Source organism: Hemitrygon akajei, chromosome 19 (assembly GCF_048418815.1).
Source record: "Hemitrygon akajei chromosome 19, sHemAka1.3, whole genome shotgun sequence".
Lineage (NCBI taxonomy): Eukaryota > Metazoa > Chordata > Chondrichthyes > Myliobatiformes > Dasyatidae > Hemitrygon > Hemitrygon akajei.
The window spans coordinates 51,115,333-51,138,131 of record NC_133142.1 but is presented as its reverse complement, the minus strand read 5'-3'; the positions used below and the strand labels follow the sequence as shown (position 1 = coordinate 51,138,131).

The following is a 22,799-nucleotide window of genomic DNA, read 5'->3' as shown; positions in this document are numbered from 1 at the left end:
CTCCTCTCGACAGCTCGGTATTTACTCTCTAGTGTGCGCATCCCGTCGCCACAACAAAGCTCAGGGTGCCCTCATACAGGGAATAATGGCATCGACGATAAAGGGAAGGTCTCTTAAAACTGAGGTGTGTAGGAATTTTGTTTCACGGTTATTCGATGGTCCGTTTATACACACTTTGAAACCTGTGTCTTCCCAGTTCACTATTTCACTTAAGAGTGCGGTAAACCACTCACTGGGACCGCCCGCCCTCTGCTTGGTGTTCAGTCCTGACGGGTGTTCCTGGATTTCAATGCCTGTACGTACATGTCATTCCACCATCGCAGGGCTGCAGTGGGCCATGGATACAGAGAAGAATGTTTTAATTTGATTCTTGTTGCGTTCAATTATGAGAAGGGTACAGATTAACACAGCAATGGGTTTTTTTGCAGAGGTACGGCACACGTTAAAGATATACGATACATCTCATGATGGTGGGGCGATACCTCATATTCCGTCTGGGTAGCCTCCAAACTGATTGTAAGATTCAAAATTAAGATGTGCGTTTCTGACAGGTCCAGGTTAAAGTCTAGGGACAACTGTGATTTAATTATGTTTAGGGACAAATGTGATTTAATTATGTCTGGGTTAAAGTCTGTAAACAAGTGTGATCTAATTATGAATGCAGAAGCCTTGACAAAATTAACTGTTTGTGGAATCATTGAAGTCCTGAGATATGGACTATTGTTTTACAGAAACGTGTAAAAAAACAACTCCAAATATGGAATGGGAAAACACTATGTACCTCCCGAGTCAGGGAGGAAGGGTGGTAAGGAAGAAGGATAAAACTTGCTGCCCTGTAAGGTTCAGGGTTCCCTTCTCTGAAGGGGCCCAGCTCTGCAGAACTGTTAATAAACTTTGTTTCCTTGAATTTGTCTTGAAGCCATTATTCGGGAGCGTGGCTCGTTTCTGACACTGATGACATGAGCCAGTGCACTTGCAGGAAACCCACCTGGTCGTGGGAAGAACAGACAGTTGAAGTCAGAAGTTTACATACACCTTAGCCAAATATATTTAAACTCAGTTTTTCACAATTCCGGACATTTAATCCTAGAAAGCGTTAGAAGTTTGCATACACTTTGTTAGTATTTCATAGCATTGCCTTTAAATTGTTTAACTTGGGTCAAACATTTTGGTTAGCCTTCCACAAGCTTCTCACAGGAAGTTGCTGGAATTTTGTTCCATTCCTCCAGACAGAACTGGTGTAATTGAGTCAGGTTTGTAGGCCTCCTTGCTTGCACATGCTTTTTCAGTTCTGCCCACAAATTTTCTATCGGATTGAGGTCAGAAAATGATGTCAAGTCTGGTTCATCCTTGGGAGCAATTTTCAAACGCCTGAAGGTACCACATTAATCTGTATAAACAATAGTACGCAAGTATAAACACCATGGGACCACACAGCCATCATACCGCTCAGGAAGGAGACGCATTCTGTCTCCTAGAGATGAACGTACTTTGGTGTGAAAAGTGCAAATCAATCCCAGAACAACAGCAAAGGACCTTGTGAAGATGCTGGAGGAAACAGGTAGACAAGTACCTATATCCATAGTAAAACGAGTCCTATATCGACATAACCCGAAAGGCTGCTCAGCAAGGAAGAAGCCACTGCTCCAAAACCGCCATAAAAAAGCCAGACTACAGTTTGCAAGTGCACATGGGGACAAAGATCTTAGTTTCTGGAGAAATGTCCTCTGGTCTGATGAAACAAAAATTGAACTGTTTGGCCATAATGACCATACTTATGTTTGGAGGAAAAAGGGTGAGGCTTGCAAGCCGAAGAACACCATCCCAACCGAGAAGCAACGGGGTGGCAGCATCATGTTGTGGGGGTGCTTTGCTGCAGGAGGGACTGGTGCACTTCACAAAATAGATGGCATCATGAGGAAGGAAAATTATGTGGAGATATTGAAGCAACATCTCAAGACATCAGCCAGGAAGTTAAAGATCGGTTGCAAATGGGTCTTCCAAATGGACAATGACCCCAAGCATACCTCCAAAGTTGTGGCAAATTTGCTTAAGGACAACAAAGTCAAGGTATTGGAGTGGCCATCACAAAGCTCTGACCTCAATCCGATAGAAAATTTGTGGGCAGAACTGAAAAAGCATGTGCGAGCAAGGAGGCCTACAAACCTGACTCAGTTACACCAGTTCTGTCTGGAGGAACGGAACAAAGTTCCAGCAACTTACTGTGAGAAGCTTGTGGAAGACTATTCAAAACGTTTGACCCAAGTTAAACAATTTAAAGGCAATGCTACCAAATACTAACAAAGTGTTTGTAAACTTCTGACCCACTGGGAAAGTGATGAAATAAATAAAAGCTGAAATAAATCATTCTCTCTGGTATTATTCTGACATTTCACATTCTTAAAATAAAGTAGTGATCCTAACTGACCTAAGACAGGGAATGTTTTCTAGGATTAAATGTCAGGAATTGTGAAACACTGAGTTTAAATGTATTTGGCTAAGGTGTATGTAAACTTCTGACTTCAACTTGTTACAGACTCCTCTAGTGCCCTTCTTCCTCCCCTTTCTTCCATGGTCCACTCTCATCTCCCGTCAGATTTCTTCTTATTTAGCCCTTTACCTTTTCCAGTTATCACTTCACCCTCCATTTCCCAACCTTCTCCCTCACCTTGTTTCACCCATCACCTTCCAGCTTGCACTCCTCCCTCTCTCCCCACCTTCTTATTCTGGCTTCTTCCTCCTTCCTTTCCAGTTGAGTTTTGACGGAGGGTCTTGGCCCAAACCATTGACTGTTTTTCTCCCCCTCCATTCATGCCGCCTGATCTTCTGAGTTTGTCCAGTATTTTGTGTGTTGTTCTACAACACCCAGGACTTGGTCAAGAAAGTAGCTACTGAGCAATAACAACCGTAATGGATGCATTTACGAAACCTGGGAAAGGATTTCTGGTGCTGGTTGGAGACTCTACTGGGTGCTAGCAAGTCATCGTGAGGAAGATTGATGCTGGGAATTCTTAGCAAGGTCGTGTCCTTGCTGTAAGTAACATTGTTTATCATTTTTGTTAAGAGTGGTGCAAAGAAGGAGGCCGACTTTGTTTCCAGAGACCAACCATGGTCCAGTCAACCCCTTCACCAAACACCTTCACTCTGGAGATCTCTGTTGTCAACAATTTTAATTCATCTGCTCATCCCCCCCACCATCCTACTTGTCAAGTCAAACTTGAGTTTCTAGAAAGCATTGGGACCGAGAGGCAAAAAAAAATAAAATTTAAAAGTAATAGCAGGAATTCACTGATAGACCGGACGGAACCCACTGCCTGAGTGCTGCTTCTGCCCAGGACATTTGGGGGACCCCGCAGCATCACAGCGTCAGTCTGGGAACAGCATTGGAATCTGCGGTAAGATGCTGAATTTTAAATAACTTGAGAGACTGTTTCATGGAAAAGAGCACTGCTGTCACTGCGTTTGGGTTAGCGCTAGCTTTGTCATGGGGATCATCGCGCGCAGGCACTTCTCGGAAATGGCATGAGGTTTAGGAAGAGCTCGCGAACCCTTGGGAGTGTTCGCCCAGTTTGAAAACATAACGGTCCATTAGAGAAACGGAGACTGTGCAAGTTGGAATTCGTCTACAAAGTCCGAGAGGCAGCCACTTTTTTCACCTTATGACTTATGACTAATGACTACTAACTAATGACTAATGGAACTAACAGAACTATCAAACTGCCACACTTGCGAAAAATAAAAGGAGAAAAAAAAGGAAAAGTTGTTTGGTCATTGAGTGGAATCCGGTTAAAAGGCCTTCGGGTAGGTGCATTCAATCTCTTTCATGTTCAAAGAAGAACAAGAACTCCGACTTGACACTACCTGCCCTCGGCCCCCTTTACTCCCAAACACCAGAAAGAGGGTTGGTGTCTCATATTGCTGTAACTGGAGGAATGGCACCTCATATTCCTCATAAGGCGCAGCATGTGACCTGACTTCAGTTCCTGCCTCTGTCTATGAGGAATATATATGTACCCATGACTGCATGGGTTTCCTCCAGGTGCTCTGGTTTCCTCCCACATTCTAAAGATGTACTGGTAGCAGGTAAATGGGTGTAATTGGGCAGCGCAGGATCGTTGGGCCCAAGGGAACTGTTACTGTGCTGTTTCTCTAAATAAGTAAAAATGCTCCACCAGGGTTGTCTACAAATGCACAGCATGAATATTGAATTCTTTAGTTTCAGGTCAATTACTCCCCCTCTTACCCTTTCCTCCCTCCACTTGATCTACCCAGTCTACACTCACCCCAGCCCACTATTGCCCTGATTCTTTCCACTCCTCCACCAACAGCATCTTCCCATTACACACACACCCCTCCCACTGGGTTCCCTCCCCTTACTGCTCTCACTTGCTTTCCCTCTGTCCTTTATTTAGTTCCATTCTCTACCTTCTTTAATCAGATTCAATCACCTGAAGACCTTTGTTGTCTTCACCTGTCACCTCCTATCCTCTGTCACTATTTCCACTCTCCCCTCTTCCATCTGTCTATCACCTCTCTTCACCTGGATCCACCTATTACTCACTGGTTCTTGCACCATGGCTCTTTGTACAGGATATCTCCCATCTACTCCTTTGGCACCGATGAAGGGCCTTGACCAATGTTCCCTCTCAGGTGTGTGTGCAGATGTCTTCTGCTACTAGTGCACACAGGAATTAAAATTGTGCACAAATGGTTGTCTCCCTCTAACTCGTTGGAATGTTAAGTATATTTCATGATCATACACAATCACATTTCCTTTCCCGGTTTCTGATGTGGATGGTGCCGACAATGTGGGGTTTACGATGATTTGTCTGCAGATTTCAGAACTGGCTTATTTATACTGTTTTTATTGAAGAAATTATTGATTCACGATGTCGAATTCAAAAGAAGCAAAAGGTGTGAAGTGCAAAAGAATTGCTAATTCACTATTGCAAATTATTGGCTTAATTTAACAGTAGAAACTGCTACACTGAAAGCTCATGAGATCAGGATTGTGCAGCTACGAGAAATGTTTATGTACAATTCAGAAACTAGTGTTACCTGCATGTATTGTCGTAATGCAAAAGATGCTGGACTATTTGCAAGTGGGAAGAAGAGGAATAATATTTGGAAACTTGACTTTTTGTGCAAAAGCTCCAGTGTATAAATCCTTCATGAACTGTTACAGGCCTGCTACATACGCTTTGTGGGAGTGCAGATGAACGAGAGCGAAAACTATCAAACCCAGAGGAGATCAAAGTTCTTACTGACAGTTATTTTATTTCTTTTAAACGATGAACAGCAAACTGGACCTGGTAGTTTATTATCCTTGGAATAGCTTCAGGTTTACTTCCACTTAAAAATTCAGTGTGCACATGTTGTCACTGGGCAACAAATTGCACACCACACGAATTTTGTGCACACTGGTCATTACAAATTAGAGGGAACATTGGTCTCGATCTGAAACATTGACATGTACCTTTTTCCCCACAGGTACTGCTTGACCTGTTTGAGTTTCTCCAGCATCTGCAATTCTCAAGTCTCCACAGATGTCATTCCCCTTGAGCCGACCATTATAAGCCTCTAAGACATTGGAGCAGAATTAGGCCATCTGGCCCATCGAGTCTGCTCCACCATTTCATCATGGTTAATCCATTTTTCCTCTTCGCCCCAATATCCTGCCTTCTTCCTGTATCCCTTCATGCCCTGACCAATCAAGGATCTATCAACCTCTATCTTAAATATACATGAAGACTTGGCCTCCACAGCTGCCTGCAGCAACAAATTCCACAGATGTACCACACTTTGGCAAAAGAAATTACTCCTCATTTCCATTCTAAAAGGATGCTCCTCTATTCTGAGGCTGCATACTCTGGTCATAGACTACCCCGCCATGGAAATCATCCTCTCTACACCCACTCCATCAAGGTCTTTCACCATTTGATAGGCTTCAATTAGGTCATCCCTCATTCTTCAGAATTATAATAAATACAGGCCCAGAGCCATCAAATGCTCTTCATATGACAAGCCGTTCAATCATGGAATTATTTTTGTGAACTTCCTTTGAACCCTGTCCAGTTTCAGTAAATCCTTTCTAAGATAAGGGGCCCAAAACTGCTCATAATGCTCCAAGTGAGGCATCATGAGTGCTTTATAAGTCTCAACAATACATGCTTGCTTTTATGTTCTAGTCCTCTTGAAATGAATGCTAACATCTCATTTATCTCCCTCACCACAGACTCAACCTGCAATTTAACCTTTATAGAATCCTACACAAGGACTCCCAAGTCCTTTTGCACATCACTTTTTTTTTGTATTTTCTCTTTATTTATCAAATAGTCTACACTTCCATTTCTTCTGCCAAAGTGCATAACCAAACACTTTCCGATACTGTATTCCATTTGCCACTTCTTTGCCCATACTCCTTTTCTGCCCAAGCCCTTCTGTAGTTTCTCTATACTTCCTCAAAACTACCTGCCCCTCCACCTACTTATTATCATCTGCAAACATTGCAACAAAGCCATCAATTCCATCATCTAAATCATTGACTTATAATGTAAAAAGAATCAGTCCCAACCCCGTGGAACACCACTAGTCACCGGTAGCCAACCAGAAAAGACTCCCTTTATTCCCACTCTTTATCTCCTGCCAATCAGCTACTGCATTATACATGCTAGAATCATTCCTGTATTAGTACGTGCTCTGAACTTATTAAACAGCCTTATGTGTGGCACCTTGTCAAAGGTCTTCTGAAAATCCAAGTAAACAACATCAATCGATTCTCCTTTATCTATCCTGCTTGTTATTTTTTTCAAAGAATTCCAACAGATCTGTCAGGCAAGAATTTCCCTTGAGAAAACCATGCTGACTACAGCCTATTTTATCATGTGCCTCCAAGAACCCCAAAACCATATCCTTAGCAATTGACTCCATTATCTTCCCAACCACTGAGTTCAGACTAACTGGCCTATAATTTTCTTTCTTCTGCTTCAATCCCTTTTTGAAGAGTGGAGTAACATTAGCAATTTTTCAGTCTTCTAGAACCATTCCAGAATCTAGTGATTCTTGAAAGATCATTACTAATGCCTTCAAAATCTCTTCAGCCACCTCTTTCAGAACCCTGGGGTGTACACCATCTGGTCCAGGTGACTGATCTAACTTAAGACTTCTCAGTTTCTGAAGAACCTTCTCCCGAGTATTGGCAACTTCATGACCCCTGACACCTGGAACTTTCACCATACTACTAGTGTCTTGCACAGTGAAGACTGATGCAAAATACTTATTCAGTTCGTCTGCCATTTCCTCATCTCTATTACTACCTCTCCAGCATCATTTTCCAGTTGCTATTCACTTTTGCTTCTCTTTCACACATTATGTATCTGAAGAAACTTTTGGAAACTTCTTTAACATTATTGGCTAGCTTACTTTCATATTCCAGCTTTACCTTCTTAGTGATTTTTTTAGTTGCCTTCTGTTGGTTTTGAAAAGCTTCCCAATCCTCTAACTTCCCACTAATTTTTTCTCTTTTGTATGCCCTCTCTTTGGCTTTGACTTACCTTGTTCGCCACAGTTATATCATCTTGCCTTTAGAATAATTTTTCTTCTTTGGGATGTACATATCCTGTGCTTTTCAAATTGCTTTCAGAAATTCCAGCCATTGTTGTTCTGCTGTCATCCCTGCCGGTGTTCTTTTACAATCAATTCTGGCCAAGTCCTCTCCTATCCTCTGTAATTCCCTTTATTCCAGTTACTCCGACTTTAGCTTCTCCTTCTCAAATTTCAAGGAGAATTCAATCATGTTTTGATCACTTTTCACTAAAGGTTTTTTTTTAACCTTAAGCTCTCTATTCATTTCGGCTTCATTGCACAAATAGCTGATTTCCTTGCGGTTTCAACCATGAGCTGCTCTAAAAAGCCATCTCACTGGCATTCTAGAAATACCCTTTCATGATTCAGACCAAGCGGCCTATAATTTCCTTTCTTCTGCTTCTCTCCCTTCTTGAAGAGTGGAGTGACTTCTGCAATTTTCCAATCTTCTGGAACCATTCCAAATCTAGCACCAACCTGATTTTTCCAATCTACCAAGATATTGAAATTTCTCATGACTATTATAACATTGCCCTTTTGGCATGCATTTTCTATCACCCATTGTAATTTATAGATCACATCTTTACTACTGTTGGGGTCTGTATACAACTCCCAACAGGGTCGTTTTAACCTTGCAGTTCCTTAGCTCTATCCAGAATGATTCAATGCCTTTGGACCCTAAGTCACCCCTTTCTAATGATTATATTTCATTTTTAACCCTCAGAGCAAAGCCACCTGCCTGTCCTTTTGATACGATGTATATCCTTGGACATTAAGCTTCCAGCTATAATCTTCTTTCAGCCAGGATTCATTGATGCCCACAACATCATATATAACTGTGCTATCATCAATCTCTTCTTGCCAAGAGCCTCACTACACATTGTCTTTGTAAACCAGCTAGCTCATCTTATGCACTACCACTCCAGTTCCTGTCCCCCTGCCAAACTAGATTAACAACTCTAGCTAACCTGCCCGCAAGGATATTGGACCCTCTTGGGTTCAGACGTAACCCATCCTTTTGCACAGGTCATACTTCCCCAGAAGAGATCCCAATAATCCATAAATCTGAACCCCTGCTCCCTGCACCAGTTCCTCAGCCACACATTCAACTGCCAAATCATCCTATTCTTACCCTCTCTGGCACGTGGCACAGGCGGTAATCCAGAGATTACTACCCTGAAGGTCCTGTTCTTCAGCTTTCTAACGAGCTCCCTAAAATCTCTCTTAAGGACCTCCTCACCTTGTCTACCTCTGTCATTGGTGCCAATACATACCAACCCTTCTGGCTACTCACCCTTGCCTTTGAGAATGCCATGGACCTGATCCAAGACATCCCTGATCCTGGAGCCAGGAAGGCATCATACCATCTGGGTATCTCTATCGTGTCCATGGAATCTCCTAACAACACTGTAGTGCTCTTCACCTCTCTGCTCCTCTGAGCCACAGCACCAGCCTCAATGCCAGAGACCCAGTAACAGTGCTTCTACCCCTTTCCCCCCCACCACCAGTAGGTCATCCCACCCCTCAATAATATCTAAAGTTGTATACTTATTGTGAACTAGAGTTTTCTTAGACGACTTATTTTGTCATACAAAATTCGGAGGGAGGCCAAGGTCAAGTTTGAGGAAAGGTGGAAGATGGGATAGAAGAAATGGTTCTTGCAGAATCTCCTATTGAAAATCAGTACAAATGAATTTTAATTTATGTAAAAGTTAGATACAATGTAAAGCCCCCTCTACACTGTCCTATATGAATAACATAATGTGACATTATTCTTTACATTCCCTTAATTACTTTGTAATAATTCCATCTGCCTGTCTGGTCTCTTACAAACTCAGCTCCCCAATGAGCTGAAAGCGCTCACTGTGATTTGCAAGTTTCACTCTAGTTCTTTCCAGTTGACAAATGTTGGCTGAACCAATCTATAATCCTTTGATTTCCCTTATTCATTTTTCAAAAGGAGTTAATGGAATTTGCCAAATATTCTGTAACTTAGAATCATGGCATCATGGAGCACTACAGCACAGAAACAGGCCCTTCAGCCCATCAAGCCCATGGTGAACGATTAATCTGCCTAGTCCCATTGACCTGCACCTGGACCATTTCCCTCCATACACTTCCCATCTATTTACCTATTCCAAAATGTTCTTAAATGGTAAAATTGAACCCACATCCATCATTTCTGCTGGCAGCTCGCTCTACGTTCTCACTACCCTCTTGAGTGAAGATCTCCCTCAGGTTCCCCTTAAATATTTCACCTTTCACCTTTAACCTATGACATATAGTTCTAGCCCTGCCCAACCTCACTGGAAAAAAGCCTACTTGCATTTACTTTATCTATACTGCTCATAATTTTGTACACCTCTATCAAATCTCCCCTCATTCTTCTACTCTCAGGGTATAAAGTCCTAATTTTTTCAACCTTTTCCCGTTACTCAGGCCCTTAAGTCCCAGCAACATCCTTGGTAATTTTCTCTGTGCTCTTTCAATCTTATTGATATCTTATTTATAACAGAACACTACACAGCCTTCTCTTGATAAAAACAGGTAGAAACACTAATTTTAATTTGCACTTTGAAATAACTTTATTTAAAAAATATACTGAAGGAGCTCGGATTCAAGAAGAAGTTTGGACCAATTTTGTAAGGTAATGAAGAAAGTAGGTTGTTTTGGACAGGCAGCTTGTTTCAACTAAGTACGTTAGGGAGGTATAGGAATCACAATATAAGGCTAGATCTAGGTTAGATATCAAGAGAAGAATCTTCTCTTGGAGAACCAAAATAAAGCATGTCAATAGTAGTCCATTCGTCCCAGAGTGCTTGTTAGGGAAATTAATTTGCTAAGGAAATACAGGACATGGACTTCGAAGTGACCAGGGAATACCTATTTTTATGAATAAGAGAAGAATGACTCGCTAACGGTGCGGTTGTCAAGTCTTCCAAAGAACAATAGTTAGAGCCTTTTTTATACATGTACACAGAAAGTCATTTGAATCAGCCAAAATTTTAAAAAATCTCAAGTCCCACAAAAATCCCGGAGACAGTCTCTTTTCTGCCCACAACACACAGAGATAGGTTGTTAGAACATCCTTGAAATGAAATCTTTATTGCAAGCTTGCTGAGAACACAGGCTGAATGGTGAGTCTTTATGACATATAGAAAGTTCATTAAATCCTCAGATCCAGTGTTGTTTTATATGTCAGTACCTGACATGTGAAAGAAAACCTGTAAACTTTTTGTTTGTCAGAAACCTAACAGCACACAGGGTCCTCCCTACAATCTATGGACTTCACTGTCTTCATCTTGTTTACACAGCTAAGGCCACACTAAGCATATTTCTAATTAAAGGAAGCTATAGGTTGTTAACAACTCTGATATTTTAACCCTTTATCCAGAATTTTCTTCCACAGTGCCTACCATAGCTCTTCAAAAGTACCATGTAACTTGTTCCATAACCTGCTGGATTCAGCTCTGCAAAGTTTATCCCTTCAGCCGTTTGTTTGGAACATGCTGTGGAATGTGCTCTGCCACCCTTTCAGTCTCGATTTTATAACTTGCTGTACCAGGTTATTCCCTCTGATGCCTCTTTTGGCTACATCTTGTACTGACACTTCTGTTATTGGACATGTCTTCTCTCTATTTATTCCATTGAAGTCATTCATGGTTTCAAACTTCACTTTCAAATCTCCCTTAACCTTCTTGGTGCAGGGAGAAAAAATAAAATCTCTTCATATCCCTTCAACACTGAGAGATTCGCCAGGATGTTGCCTGGATTGGGTGACTTGTGAGAGATTGGATAGGCTGGACTTCCTTTTCCTGGAGGGTAGGAGGCTGGGGGTGGGGGTGCGAGGTGGTGTGATCCGATTGATGAATATGATTGTGAGGGATATAGATAGACTAGATTGTCAAAATCTTTTTCCTGTGGTATAGGCGTAAGGAACAAGAGAGCATAGGGTTGACGAGAGTGGAAGAAGTTTAAAAGGGGATTTGAGGGATAAGTATTTTACACAGAGAGAGGTTAATGTCTGGAATGTGCTGCCAGAGGAGATAGTTAAAACAGATACAGTACTACTACTACTATGTTTAAAAGACTTTTAGATGGGGACTTAAATAGGCAAGGATTGGAAGGACACAGAATGAGGACAAATTAGTGTAGAGCAATAAAACAAAGTTTAACATGAGTTGAAGGGTTTGTTTCTGTGCATAATGATGCTATAATGCTATGACTGAAAAACATATCACTTGCTTTAAATCCTTCTAAAAGAGTAGAGCAAATCTCCTCATAGCATGATCAGCATTTTAGACAGGTTGTCTTGGTTTGGTTCAGTTGGTGAGGTCGAGGACCCTGTATCCTGCACATGGAACCAGAATTCTTTGCTCATCTGAGGCTCCCTGGTGAAGACTTCTTCTGGCCAGGTCAAGACGTTGATGAAGGGTCTCGGCCTGAAATGAGTGTTTATTCCTCTCTATAGATGCTACCTGACCTGCTGAGTTCCTCCATCATTTTGTGTGTGTTACTACTTTTAAAGAGTTGACTGTGTTACTGGGCATTTCCAGATAAAATTGATGATGGGCAGCCCATGATATCTGCACTTACAAATCTGTGTTTGCCATGACATCCCAGGTTCAGCCTATGTTGCAATTCTATGTTGTTGCCTGAACAAGCAATAAATACTGAGACCGGCCTGGTGGTTATAATTAAAGCAATGTCTTTGAATATTTTTAAGGCAGAGACAGCTAGATCCTCGATAAGATTTTATGGAGCCAGAGGATGGCAAATTGGTGGAATTCATTCCCACAGATGGTTGTGGATGCCAAACCAGAGGCTGATGGGTTTTTGATTAGTTAGGGCATCAAACATTACAGGAAGAAGGCAGGATAATGGGGTTGAGAGAAGAATAAATCAGGTTGAGTAGAGCAGCCTCAATGGGCTGAATGGCCTAATTCTGCTCCTGCGTTATGTGTTTTATGAAAGGTGACTGGCGGTCAGCAGGAATGTGGAGTTGAGATTGCAGTCAATTCACTCTGATCTTATTTAATAGTACCATAGGCTTAGAAGGCTGAGTATCCTTCTCCTACTCCTAGTTTGTACATCTATATGTTGGTTTGACAATGGCTGCACTCCCAGTGGCGCTGGCCTCCTGATGAGATGGACCTCGGGCCTCATCAACCCTCCTGTGTGAACTCAGAATATCCCCTGGCATAGTTTGAAGAATAGCAGGTGAATTTCTCCAGGTCCCCCAGCCAGTATTTAACTGTCACCCAGCAATATTAACACAACCAGCCTGACCCTTATTGCCGCTCCGTTTGTAAGAGTCTGCTGCAAAAAAATACCGCACTCATTTCCTACACAGTGTTGATAGTTTAATTTATTCCCAGGCAGTTGAGGAATTCCTGAGTTCATGAGAGACAGACTACACATGCAATGATAGTTAAAATATTAATGTGTTATGTAATTACTCTGGGATAATAATGGTTCACACATAGCTCTCCAAGAACTGATTCCCCTGCTTTCATTAACATCATAGTGGCTTGGCTTCCACATTCCCTTTAACACACCAGGAACTTGTTTGTGTCCTTCATTAACATGCCAGGACCCCAGTTTCTGTTGTGTATTTAATGTCTGAGTAATATTATAATTATTTTTTGATTAATCATACTTTTTTAAAAAATAATGCATTATGGATTATATGTAAACATACAGTGCATTTAAGAAGTATTCACTAATCCCCCACTGGAAGTTTCCATGTTTTATATCACAATAGATAAAATTTGGCTTTTTTTGACACTGATCAACAGAAAAAGACTCTTTCATGTCAAAGTGAAACAGATTTCTACAAAGTGATCTAAATTAATTATGAATATAAAACACAAAATAGTTGATTGCATAAGTATTCACCCCTTAATATGACACACCAAATCATCACTGGTGTAGCCAATTGGTTTTAGCAGTAACATCATTAGTTAAATGGAGATCTGTGTGCAGTCAAGGTGTTTCAATTGATTGTAGTAAAAATACACCTGTATCTGGAAAGTCTAAATGCTTGTTAGTCAGTATCCTGGCAACAACTACACCATGTAGACAAAAGAACACTCTAAGCAACTTCTTGAAAATGTTATTGAAAAGCACAAATAAGGAGATGGATACAAAAAAAATTCCAAGTCACTGAATATCCCTTGGAGTAGTACAGTTGAGTCAAACATTAAGAAATGGAAAGAATATGGTACAGCTGTAAATCTGCCTTGAGTAGGCTATCCCGAAAACCTCAGTGACCGTGTGTTAAGGGGATGAGTGAGGGAGGCCACCAAGAGACCTATGACAACTCTGGAGGAGTTACAAGCTTCAGTGGCTGAGATGGGAGAGACTGCAGATACAACTGTTGCCCGGGTGCTTCACCAGTCACAGCATTAAGGGAGAGTGGCAAAGAGAAAGCTAGTGTTGAAAAAACCTCACATAAAATCCCAGCTAGAGTTTGCTAGAATGCATGTGGGAGACTCTGAAGTCACCTGGAAGAAGATTCTATAGTCTGATGAAACCAAAATTGAGCTTTTTGGCCATCAGACTACATGCTACACTGCATATAATCTAAAACACACCATCCCTACTGTGAAGCATGGTGGTGGCTGCATCATGCTGTGGGGATCCTACACTATAGCAGCTTTGGAGGGTAAAATGAATGCAGCAAAATACAGGGAAATCCTGGAGGAAAACCTGATGCCGTCTTCAAGAGAACTGTGTCTTGGGAGAAGATCTGTTTTCCAGCAAGACAATGACCCCAAGCATAGAGCTACACAGAAATGACTTAAAAACCACAGATTTAATGCCCTGGAGTGGCCAAGCCAGAGTCCAGACCTCAGTCCAATTGAAAATTTGTGGCTGGACTTGAACTCATGATCCCCATGCAATCTAACAGAGTTTGAGCAGTTTTGTCAAGAAGAATGGGGAAAAATTGCAGTGTCTGGATGAGCAAAGCTGATAGAGACCTATCCACACAGGCATAAGGCGGCAATTGCTACCAAAAGTGTATCTACTAAATACTGACTTGAAGGGAGTGAAGACTTATGCAATCAATTATTTTGTGTTTTATAGTTGTAATTAATTTAGATCACTTTGTAGAGATCTGTTTTCATTTTGACATGAAAGGGTCTTTTTCTGCTGAACAGTGTCAAAAAAAGCCAAATTAAATCCACTGTGATTTAATGATGTAAGCTGATAAAACGTGAAAACTTCCAAGGGGTGGAATACTTTTTATAGGCACTGTAAGTGAATTGTGTACATCGTCACATCATTTAAAGTAAAAATTAACTAAGACTCTCATCGCTCAGCTTCCTTGTTTTCCTTTCAATTAGTTTTATGTTTTGGAGTTACAAAACATAACAGTGGTGATGAAGTATTTTGAAAACAAACCTTAGATGACTACCTACCCATTGAAGTACAGCAAGACATTCGAGTTTTTAAAAAGCGCAGTGGGTAATGACGGAGTTTTATAAAATCAGTGAAGTACGTGCTTGAATTTAAAAATAAAGGTTCAAAGGTTCATTTTATTATCAAAGTACATATGCAGAATACAACTCCAGATAACCATAGAATACAGAAAAACATAGAAGTAGTTGAAAGAAAGACATCACCCACCCCACAAAAAGAAACAGAAACTCGCAAACTCCAAACATTCCAATCCTCCCCCACACAAAAACTAACAGATCATCCAAACCCGCAGCCCACCAATCGGCAACAAGAAAGAATTGGTAAGAACACGAAAAATACATAGAACTGAAAGAGACCAATGTGAGCTATAGTAAGTTTGAACTACAGTCCAATCCATAAATCTCAGAATTTCAATAACAGTTTTGGGAGCATCAGGACCCAGCATCTCCTCTGACAGCAGTGACTTGAACCAAGAAATGCTCACTCTCCTCCACAATGTTTCAATCTTCCTCAACGCTCTAATTGGTGAGAAATGTAGTCAATCATGGCCCTTCGTCCTGTCACTGAGCTTCTCCCCATGGTAGTTCGTGCTGGCATTTCTCTTCTCGAATTTTCTCGAGGATCACAGAGCACTAGCTCACTTGATTAAACTACAGACTGTAAGTAATAGGTTCCAACAGTTTCAAAAACAAAATTAAGATAAAAAAGAATAAGTGGAAGATGTCAAAGAGCTGAAATAATTGACTATTTGGAAGATGTTGCCTATGGAATTACTCGCTGGTGCCATTTTGACCAGAAGGAAAATAACAGAAAACAGAAATAAGCAGAAAATAGACAGATTCACAGGTTCATAAACAGTGAGTACCAAGTTATAATAATCATAAATAAAAACTAAGTAGAAATGGCTGGCTACATCAGAAAGATAGATGTATTTGAATGCTCCATAGATAACTGGCTCACATAAACTGAGATAATTCAGCAGTGTTTTGAACTGAACTAGTCAATTTTGCTGAGTGTATTGGGTTTAAAGATATATAGTTTGCTTTGAGATTTAACTGCTCCAACCAAACCAGCCAAAATGAGCTTTGCTGATCTCATGAAAGTAATGAAGAAATATTTAGAACTGAAACCATTGCTGATTGCAGAACACTTTAGGTTTCATAAGTGGAAGCGAAAGGAAGAGGAGTCTCTTTCGGTAGATATGGCTGAATCGAAGAAGTTGTCAGTTCGCTGATAGGCTTAATGATGCACTGAAAGATAGCTTAGTATGTGGAATCTTACAACAAAACATTCAAAAATGGCTCCTAACTGAAGCTCAACTTACATTTAAAAGTGCACCTGAAATAGCTGTATCAATGGAAACAGCAGACAGAAATGCAATTGAGTTGCAGTCAGGAATGAAAGTAAGCTTAAACAAAATTACAAAGTCTAAACAGAAGTGTGTGTGCGGCCGAACAAATTGTGTTACCATTGTGGCAGGGGTTCACATACACCAGACCAGTGCAGGTTTAAAGGCAAAACTTGCAGAAAATGCAATAAAGTAAGGCAAATACAAAGAGCATGTCAGACAGACAAAAATAAATGCACCACACAGGGAAAAGATAAAGATAAAAAGTCAAGTTGCAGTTTCAAAGAGAGCACTAATCTGATAATGATGAGAGTGACACTGGACTGAGTAGCCTTGAGATTTATAATGTGAAAACAAACAATAGGCATGCAATATGGCTTAGACCAGGAGTGAACTGCAAATTAATTAAAAGAGAATCAGGCACTGGCTCGCCTGTTTCAGTCATTCCACAAAATGAATCTGAACAGCATTTCAAACACATTGAATTGAAGTCTGCAGATATCCAACCAAGAACTTAGACTGGAGCAAAGAAAACTTCTGTGGGAATGACATACGGAACAGTGAAATAATCAACCAACGAGCCACATTGGGCTTGCATGTGGCAAAATCAGGAGGGCTAGCATTGTGGGGATATGATTGGTTGAGACAATTACAACTTGATTTGAATCCAGATCTCCTATAATAGTTAACTGAAAGTTAGTTAAGAAAGGGCCCGGATAATGCTGAAACTCTCTCAATGCTGCACATCATGAACCTTTGCCCAACAAAGTTCAATGTTCCAAGTAAAACATATTCATAGAGTACAAACATGTCACCACGTACAACCCAGAGATTCCTTTCCTGCGGGCATACTTAGCAAATCTATAGAAAAATAACTGTAAACTGGATTAATGAACAACAAACTGTGCAAGTGCAAATATAAATAAATAGCAATAAATAATGAGAATGAAATAACAAGATAAAGAGTCTTTAAGGTGAGACCATTGATTGTGGGAACACCAGAAATAGAATGAGTGTAGCTATCCCCTTTTGTTCAAGAGCCTGATGGTTGAGGGGTAGTAGCTGTTGTTGAACCTGAGGCACCTGTACCTTCTACCTGATGGCAGCAGTGAGAAGAGAGCATGGCCTGGGTGCTGAGGATCTTTGGTGGATGCTGCTTTTCTACAACAACATTTCATGTAGGTATGTCTATGAAGATTTTCAGTCATCTAGGTCATTGTATATCAAGCAGTAGTAAATCAAGGCAACTGGACTTGCTGTGTTGTCTAGAAGACATTTCGCCACTCAACCGAGAGGCTTCTTCAGTTCTGATTCATGGTGTTCTGGCTTATAAACTTTATGAGTTCTTTAAAGGTATAGCAATCACACAAGGGCCACGAAGAGTCCAGATATGCACATTTTGGTCCATGAGGACTGGTGGTTTGAAAGAGGGGTTAAATCCATCCCTGAAAAGAGGGCTAGGGTATGACACCACCCATCAGCTACTTACAATACAGTCCTAACGTCCCCACAACAGCTCACAGCTCTATTCATGGAAAGATTAGACTAATGACCCACTCATTACCTCTATGACTCTTAATGACCCTCATGTGATTGCTATACCTTTAAACAACTCACAGAGTTTATAAACCAGAAACTACCCACGATGGATCAGAACTGAAGAAGTCTCTCAGAAGAGTAGTGAAATGTCTTCTAGACAACACAGTTGCCTTGATTTAATACTACTTGATAGTTCATGTAGCTGTGAATGATTGGGATGGCTTTACCCATGATGTACTGGGCTGAATCCACCACCCTTTGTAGGATTTTCAGCTCAAAGGTATTGGTGTTCCCATGCTAGGCACACTTTCCACCACACGTCTATAGAACCTTACCAAGGATTTTGACAACATGCCGAATCACCACAGACTTCTGATGAAGTAGATGCACTGTGGGCCTCTGAGACAGTGTCACCCAGGAATTTAAAGTTCTCTGCCTCTGATCCTCTGATATGTACTGGCTCATAAACCCCTGGTTTCCCTCTCCTGAAGTCTACAATCACTACCTTGGTCTTGTTGCCATTGAGTGAGAGGTTTTTGTTATTACACCACTCAGCTAAATTTTCAATTTCCCTCCTAAATGCTGAAGCACTCGGCAGAGATGGTGCTCGGTGCTCGGTGTCGGAGGGCTGGTCGGAGGCTCGAAGTTTACGGACGGACTCGGAGTTGGCTGTGGTCGGGGCTCCCAAAGTGCTGTATCGGCAAGCTGCGGCGCTGGAGGTTCATGGCAGGAAGAGTTTTTCTTCCTTCTACCGTCTGCGTGAGATGATAGGCTGTTGGGACTTTGAGACTTTCTTTTAAACCGTGCCATGGACTGCTCTTTATCAGATTACGGTATTGCTTTGCACTGTTGAAATTATGTGTTATAATTATGTGGTCTTTGTCAGTTAATCTTTTATCAATTATGGTATTGTCTGTACTGTTAAAACTATATGTTAACTATAACTATATGTAACTATTTGGTTTTGTGTAGGTCTTGTAGCTTTAGATTTGTCTGATGGGTTTGTAGTTCCTTTCTGGGGAACACGCTAGATGGTAGCGCGATATCGATATGCAGTAGCCTCTCCGGACTCTGGATTGGGGATTACCAAATGTTATGTGGTTTTCCTTGTGTGGTCTGTTTTGTGCTTTTTTGTGATATCATTCCGGAGAAAGTTGTCTCATTTTTTAACTGCATTGTATTTGTGGTTTATAAATGACAATAAACTGAATCTGAATCTGAATCTGATTTGTCACTACCTTTGACATGGCCCACAATAGTGGTGTCATAAGCAAACTTGTATATAGTGTTGGAGCTGTATTTAGCCACACAGTCATAGGTATAAAGTGAGTAGATCAGGGGGATAAGCTCACAACCCTGTGGTGCTCCTGTTTTGATGGAGATTGTGGAGGAGATGTTTTTGTTAATCCACACTGACTGGGATCTGCAAGTGAGGAAGTCCAGGATCCAATTGCACAAGAGGGCAAACTAATTTTGGTGCACACTTCTGTGCCTCTGGTTGGAAAGCCTATTGGACCAAGGAAGGACCATGCTATTCAAAGGAATCATGTAAGTGATGAAAGCGTGGTCCAACTACAAGGGTTTTTGGAAGCAGCATATCTGAGAAAGCTTCTGCTATGTTAATCAGGCTGTTACTTGTGAAAGGTGGCTTGGTTTTAAGCTGGAAGAGTTCAAGGAGCTTCAGGAGATTTGCAAGTATTCAGCATTCAGAATTTCCTCTGTGTACATTAAGGTTATTGCATGAAATTCAAGTGTGAGTCCAGACCAAAAGCTGCTTGTGCAAGTAGATGCAATGTTCAAAGTCCAGCTGGATGAATGGAAGGACAAAATGAAAGGAGTCAATGGAGATATGGAAACAGAGGATTCGTCAGATGATATGGTCGATGAGGAAACCAAGAGAAGAGATCAGATCGTAAAAGGAGCATTAGAAGGATAAATAAGAGAATACTGCAGTGAACTAAATGCACCTTCCCAAGATCAATGTGCACAAATTAAAAGAAGGAACAGGAAGGAGAAGAAAGATATCCAGAGCTGTCAGAACCACATCCTGGAGTCTCAGAGTCAATTCCTACAACCACCATGGAGGAGGCCTCAGAACCTGAGATTGTTTCACAGCCACAAGTCTCACCTGCCAAGCAGAGTGATATCTCTTGTCAGGCCATAAGACACAGGAGCAGAATTAGGCCATTTGGCCCATCCAGTCTGTTCCACCATTTCATCATGGCTGATGCATCCTTTGTCTCAGCCCCAATCTCCTGCCATCTCCGTGTATCCCTTCATGCCCTGACCAATCAAAAATCTATCAACTTCTGCCTTAAATATACATACAGACTTGGCCTCCACAGCTGCCCTTGGCAATGAATTCCACAGATTCACCACTCTCTGGCTAAAGAAATTCCTCCTCATCACCATTCTAAAAAGCACCCCTCTATTTTGAGGCTGTGCCCTCTTGGCTTAGACTCTCACACCATAGGAAATATCTTTTCCATATCCACTCTTTCAAGGCCTTTCACCATTCAATAGGTTTCAAGGAGATCACCTCTCATTCCTCTGAATTCTAGTGAATATAGGCCCAGAGCCATCCAATACTCTTCATATGATAAGCTGTTCAAACCTGGAATCATTTTCGTGAGCCTCCTTTGAACTCTCTCCAATTTCAGCACAACCTTTCTGAACTAAGAGGCTCACAATACTCTAAGTGAGGTCTCACCAGTACTTCATAAAGTTTCAATGTTACATCCTTGCTTTTATATTCTAGTCCTCTTGAAATGAATGCTAACATTGCATTTGCCTTCCTCACCACAGATTCAAACTGCAAGTTAACCTTTAAGGAGCCCTGCACAAGCACAAGTCAAGAAAGACCTTATGCTACAGAAGTAAGAAAGCCTCCACCGTGATTAAATCTTTAGGTCTGAATGGGACGATTTTGAAATTTCAAACAAGAGAAAATCTGCAGATGCTGGAAATTCAAGCAACACACACAAAATGCTGGAGGCCAGGCAGCATCTACGGAAGAAAGTACAGTCGACGTTTCGGGCTGAGACCCTTCGGTAGGACTATGAAAATTTACTGCAATTTTTCCCTGTTCTTCTTTAGAAAACTGCTCACGCTCTGTCAGATTGCATGGGGAGCATGAGTGAACAGCCCTTTTCAAGTCCAGCCACAAATTCTCAAGGGCTTATGCTAAACATAGCATTTAGTGTGATGGCCAAAAAGCTCAATTTTGGTTTCATCAGACAATAGAACCTTCTTCCACCAAACTCATGAGATTGAGGCACACTCGATCTCACCCCAAACCTCAGTTTGTGTGGATGCTGTGTCATTTGCTGGCCTGTTACAAATTAGTGCCATGAAATGTCAGACATTACACTGCATACAGTTAAAGAAATTATATTTATGAATCTTAACTGAAGGATTAGTAAAGAATAACAAAAAGAAATTAAAGAGTCAAATGTACACAAGTTGGAGCTCATCTTGAACTTCTCTGTTACTCATGCGCTGGGTCCCCGGTCAATGTGAAATCAATCACCACCTTCTGAATGTTCCTCGCAATCCATCTCGAACAAACGGGTCTCCCACTGGATCGCATGCTATGACCTGTTCTCCACGGCGTCCTCTCTCTTCATCTCCCTCCGAGAAACAGCCCCAAGCCAAACCTTAGTGTCCCTAACCAGAAAAACCTCCCCTTAACCCGACCATCCCAATTGGATGGCGCACGTTTCTCCTCTCTCTCAACTTGAACAATAACCCAAACATAAGCTGAAAACAAGCAGATCTCACAGAACAGCACAAAATGAAATATACACAGAATAACAGTAACAAATATGAACTCTGCCAGAGTTATCATAAGTTTCTTGGTGTCCTCCCTCACTAGTCCCCTTCTTGCATGATCACTGAGTTTTTGAGGATAGTCTTCTGCTCAAGGCAGATTTACAGCTGTGCCATATTCTTTCCTTTTCTTGACATTTGACTTAACTGTAATCCAAGGGGTATTAAGTGACTTGGAAATTCTTCTGTATCCACCTCCTGACCTGTGCTTTTCAATAACCTTTTTCGTGAAATTGCTTGGAGTGTTCCTTTGTCTTCATGGCGTAGTTTTTGCCAGGATACTGAATCACCAGCAGTTGGACATTCCAGATACAGGTATACTTTTACTACAATCAACTGTAACACCTTGAATGCACACAGGTCTCCAAAAACAGATCTTCATTTACTCACAAACACGAGGAAATCTGTAGATGTAGGAAATTCAAGCAACACACACAGAATACTGGTGGAATGCAGCAGGCCAGGCAGCATCTATAGGAACAAGTACAGTCGACGTTTCAGGCTGAGACCCTTCATCAGGACAGTCCTGATAATATAATTAAAACTACAGCACAATACAGGCCCTTCAACTCACAATGCTGTGACGAACATGTACTTACTTTAGAAATTACATATGATTACCCATAGCCCTCTATTTTTCTAAGCTCCATGTACCTGTCCGGGAGTCTCTTATAAAACCCTATCGTATCCGCCTTCACCACCATCGCCGACAGCCCATTCCATGCACTCACCACCCTCTGCGTAAAATACTTACGCCTGACATCTCCTCTGTACCTACTTCCAAGCATGTTAAAACTGTGCCCTCTTGTGATAACCATTTCATCCCTGAGAAAAAAGCCATTTTGAGTTAGAGTTTATAGCTAAGCAGGGAGGAATGTGGTGTATTTAATATATACATTGTTGATTAAGCATTTTGCATTCTTTGTTTAAATAATCCATTGCAGGTTATATGTAAAAATACATATCACAGCCATGTGATACACATGCACCTCACTTAATGTAAAAACAATCTTACATGAGCTATCTCCTGGCTCCCCTGTTTTCCTTTCAATTAGTTTTCACGTTTTGGAGTTAC

The 22,799-nt window shown here is 41.2% G+C and overlaps 1 long non-coding RNA gene across 1 annotated transcript; it reads left to right on the top strand.

The window, feature by feature from the left end:
• The first annotated feature begins 14 nt into the window (after positions 1-14).
• LOC140741923 (uncharacterized) lies at positions 15-19,118 on the top strand. The gene is made up of 2 exons (XR_012102171.1): positions 15-124; positions 18,485-19,118. It is a non-coding gene; the product is annotated as an uncharacterized lncRNA (long non-coding RNA).
• The last annotated feature ends 3,681 nt before the right edge of the window (positions 19,119-22,799 follow it).